Source organism: Gavialis gangeticus, unplaced genomic scaffold (assembly GCF_001723915.1).
Source record: "Gavialis gangeticus isolate Ggan-Ray unplaced genomic scaffold, GavGan_comp1, whole genome shotgun sequence".
NCBI classification, from domain to species: domain Eukaryota; kingdom Metazoa; phylum Chordata; order Crocodylia; family Gavialidae; genus Gavialis; species Gavialis gangeticus.
In genome coordinates this window covers 46195502-46200784 of record NW_017728995.1, presented here as the reverse complement: position 1 = coordinate 46200784, position 5283 = coordinate 46195502, and positions in this window count along the sequence as shown.

Sequence of the window (5283 nt, the reverse complement as noted above, 5' to 3'; positions counted from 1 at the left end):
CCAGAGACAACTGGAAACAGGAAGAGGAAGTGATGAGCAGCCTGGCAGAATCCTGCTGCTGTAATTCTGGACTGCAAATCCCAGAGACCTCAGGGGCAGCAGGAAGAGGAAGTGAGCACACGGCTCATGCTGGATATGTGCTAGAGAGCTGTCCTCTTGCGCTCCCCTCGCCCCCGGCTTCTGGCCTGAGCCATTCTAGGCATGCGGATACATTACCTGAATCAAAAGTAAATGTGTGTCCAGTTGTTTCTCAGTTTAATCTCTGCAGTTTAGACTAACCTGCAAAGACTGAATCGATTCAGCCTCCGGCTTTTTGACTGTCTGTACTTTGCCCTGTTACGTTACAGATTTGAACTAGTTCCTGATCACTTATACTGGTTTATGTGTAATTTCTGTCCCTAGTCAGTTAGTTTCCTCATCCACTTCTACCCCTGTACTTTTTCTTCACCCCTGTGAGTACATTTATATTGTCATTTGATTTACCATTCCAGTAATTCACTTAAAATTCTTTCATTAAAGCCAAAGGCTGATAGCAGCTATACAGTTATGTTAAATGCATATTCTAAAATACTATAACAAAATAGCTATAAATTGGATAGCAGTGTTACAATAGTTATAAATGACCACACCCACGCAGTAATTACAGTTAGAAGTATTTGATCAGAATACTTACAGCTGGTCTAGCAAGGGAGATTCTAGCTGTCCCATGCTGGCTAGCTCTAGTACATTAGAGACATAGTCCATGTGTAGACTAAATGAGGGGGGTGTGTGCACAACACTTTAAAGTGGGCTAAATGCTTTTGTAGCACTTTAATGGTGTCGGTGTTAACATGCCTCGGCAGCGTATTGAGCATTCCGGCTGCTGTAGGAAATTTGGCAGTGTAATGCACCTTAAATGACTTGGGGCACAGGAAACTTAAACTTCTCTGAGGAGCTTTAGTTTGCTGCCCCTACAGCCATGAAGTGAAGCACTGGGCTCCATGCAGCTCCGTGGCTCTGCAGGAAGCCCTGCAGGCAGCCTGACAGCAGCCCAGGAAGGCAGGCTTTGCCCAAGAAAAGCAGTGAGCCTGATCTTCCCCACCCCCTTGGAATCTCCCTGCCTGCCTGAGCTGTACAGGGACCCGGTACTTCCCTCTGTGGCTGCAGTGCCCCCTGGGACTGCAGGCGGGTGCTGCCTGGGGGAGTGGGCCTGCCGTTGCTGCGGAGGGAAGCACCAGCCCCCTCCCCCTGCAGCCCAGAGACCATTCTGCGTGCCAGACAGGCAGGTAAGTCAGCAGGGTGTGTGCACGACACAGGAGTTTAATCAGCCCTAAATTGAAGTGGTGTTTTTTAAAACCCACCACTTAAATGTAGGGCCCCCATTTCATCTACACACTCTCATAGTTAGACATGTTAAACTGAAGTCAAGAAGAAAGCAGGGTAGATTTGCACTTTACAGACTAACCAAAGTGTGTGCACGTGTGTGTATACACATGCGCACACATATATGTGGTATATATACTCTGGTTAGTCTATAAAGTATAAATCTACCCTGCCTCCAGCAGATTAGCTCACACTAGTAAAGAACCCCTCTCTGGCTCCGTTTTATCTCTATATATTTCTCATTCCATTATCTTCTGAGTTCTAAAAACTGATCAGAAACTATAAGCTTCTTATTATTCCCAATACATAAAACCTTACTTTCCTTGTTTATTTCTGGTGGGCTTTCTCTTGACATTTCAGTCTCCTTGCTATTGTTCATTCACCCATTCTCCTAAATTAACATGTGTATGGCTCCTCAAACTTCACCTTTCCAACATCAGCATTTTAGCTTTCTCTCTGTGGTTGCCCTACTGTCTGTCTCCCATTACCTGGATTAATTTATATAACCCTGGTTAACCTCAGTGGGTAAACTACTTTATTTTTCTCTCTCCTACCCACCTTGCCTCTCCCAGCAGCATCCCCTCCTTTTTCCTCCCCCTTCCCTACTCTTTGTAGTCTAATCACTGCTTTCTGTTTAAAAGCTCTGCTTCCTACAGATGCTTCATAGCATCTGATGAAGTAAGACTTTTGCTTACAGAAGTTTATGCATCTATGATTTTGCTAGTTTATAAGCTGCCTTCTGTCTGTCTCTCAAATCATGGATTCTTGAAAGATTTTCATGCTTGCACCTGATGATAAAACATCCTATCACCTATTGCATTATTATAGTACAGTTCATAATTCCTATATACTAAGAGTGCAAGGACAGATTCTTACTCTGGGCAGAAAAATCCCTGGTTCGTTGCTTTGTTATATTATGGAAGCCCCTATAGTTCTTTGTATGCATTTAAAATATCACTTGTAAGATTGTTGGCAACTGGATCCAATTTATTGTTTTGTCTGTGTTTTACCCTCCTTTCCCTAGGTCATTCCATTAGGTATTTTTATAAATTAAAATAATTCTTAAGCAGTGGCTTATGTACTTTCACAGAAAGCACATTCTGTGAGCAGCTCAGCCTGTAACATGCTTGGATTTTGGTTTCTTTTGGCCATTCAAGTCATATCCCCCTTATGGCTCAGGGCCAGATTACATATTCCAAGTAACATGTAATAACTGCACATTAAATAGAGTAGGAAAGTCTAAATGATTCTAATGGAATCTAGGCTACAGTCCCAAAAGCCTGAAGAAGAGCTGGCCCAGATTAAGAGTAGGAAGTGTGCAGTCTGTTTCCAACAAGCAGGAGTTATAGGAAAAAGCAGATCTATAAATAGTTTACCTTTGTCATTATGTTAAAATCATGGGAGTGGATGTGAAAAAGAAATGTCATTTTAAATAATGACAGATTTTGTAATTCATTTTTTTTATTCAGCTGTTTCCCACTATTACATTTTTTACTTTAAATAATTATTAACTTTGATGATAATTTGTAGAAGCAGAATGAATCTTAAATGAAACATAGCAGTGAACTTTTTTATCAGACAAGAGTTGCTGTAATTTTTGCTAACGTTTTCAGAGAATCCTTTACATGCAAATTGGTACTAGCAGTTCACCACAGATCTCATATAGCTAATCCCAGGATTAATTTTGTAGGTCCATCCGTAGTGAAGCAAGATGGTTTTAATGGACCATTAGTCTTCCTGTCTGATCCTTCTCTTTGTCACTTAGCCTGCTGAGTTAATTGCTTTAAAATGGATATTATTGACCTCAATCCTTGTGACAAGCAAAGTGTGTCTTATTCATCTTCCAAATGCACACTCTTGGCTCTGTTTCTTTTGTTCCTGATAATTATTCCCCCAGAATATATGTTTGTAAATTATAACATATATTGTTACTAGTTTCCATTAAGAGCTTCTGAAAGACTGGGCTTCCAGAAATGATTACCCACAAAAGCAGTAGCTTTTAAGTTTTGCTTTTTATTTAAAAGCAAAATCACAAGTGTAAGAAACCTTTTGTAATTAAGAAAGAAATGCTAGAAGCCATGAAAGGTGCAGACAGATGTAAGTGCTTTTGAAATAATCAGCTGGCCAATTTGTGCCTGAACATAGAAATGTAAATCTGACAGTAAGTATGGGAAAATGCAGAAAAAAATTGTTTGGAAAGACTGTAGGAGTAGGAAATTTAGATTAATGGGTAGGAGAACAGGAGTGATATTTGATAACATGAAAGATAATGGTACATCCATAAAAAGGATGGGGTTTATTAGTATTTGGTGTTTATTAATATTTGATTTGATTCCATGTTCTTGTTCTCTTTAGAGGCTAAAATAAAAAGGCAAAGGTCTCTACACTGAAGAGGGTAACAAACTAGAAAATAAAAAGGAAGGGAAAAGGGTACAGTGATACACATACAGATTATAGGGTGGGCATCTTATGCAATCAGAGAGAGGTAGGATAGGTTTTGAATTAATTTGGAATTAAAGATTATGTATGGGAACATTGAAATGGATGTCAGATTCCAAGGCCAGGTATTTTTGAACTTGGATGGCTACAGTCAAGCACTTTAATCCACATTTGATTACTTAAGTGGCCAGATTTTTCATAGCTCCTCTTGAAATGAATTCTCTGTTTTAAATACTTAACACAGGAACTTGAGTTTGTAAATGTGGTCACGGTTTATGGCAGAATTGTCTGAAATTTTGTAAACCTTAATGGATGCCTGTAAGAGAGAAAGTGAGTGTTTTTTTGGTACGGGGTGGGGAGGTACTGAATCTAACCATGAATAAATAGGCATATTAGGTGAAGCCCTTATCCCATTGAAATCAATGGAAGTGTTGCTTAAATGTGGTCAGGATTTTAGGTGCTAATTTAAAACCATTTTAGATATAATAAAAATATATTCATGCAGAAGTACTAAAGATGTATGGGATTAAAGTTTGTCCCATTTCTGTTTCCATGTCAATGGCAAAACTCCCTAGTCTTTGATGGGAGCAAGATCTAACTTGTTATGCTTGGGGGCAGGGGCCGGCAGAAAAAGATAGCTTTAGAAATTAAACTGCTAGGTCAGGGGTGGGCAAATGTGGCTCGGGGGCTGGATGTGGCCTGCCAGGCCATTCTATCCATCCCACAGGGCCCCTAAAAAATTTAGAAAATTAATATTAATCTGCCCTGTGCTGCCTGTCATGCGGCCCTCATTGGCTTGCTGAAACTCAGTAAGCGGCCCTCTGCCCACAATAATTGCCTGCCCCTGTGCTAGGTGCTTCTTGCTCTCCACAGCATTTATGTATGACTTTTAACTGTCAGCTTTTATTCACTGGCAGCATTAAACCCTCCTGTATTAGCATGGTTTAATAGAAAGCAAAAGTTAAGTGTCTCTTAGCTGTGAAACATTCAGTCTTCTAAATAAACAACATGCATAACAACACTTTAGAGAGAGGTGAAAAATGAGAAAGGGAAAGAGAGTTTGGCCCTTTAACGGAAGCAACAGTGCTTAATTGTGTGTGTGTGTGTCTGTAAAATTAATGCCTAGACATTTTAGAAATGAGTGCTTTAGAAAATAAATAGAGCCAGATAGGTAGGCAACATTACAGTAGAGAGAGGTAGATGCTATTCTGAAGTTATACAGAAAGCAGGGCAGGATGTCACCTTATAGACTAAGTCACTGAGAGAAGCATGAGCTTTCATAGGCTGTAGCATCTGATGAATAAGCTGTAGGGTATGGAAGTTAATGTTTCCTGACCAAGTTAGGCTATGAGGTACCACTTCAGATTGCAGTAGTTAATAATGTTTAATAATGTAGTTATAGATATACATTTAATAATGTAGATTGCAGTAGTTAATAATGTTAATTAATGTTGTAATAATAATTACATAATTTTCATTAAC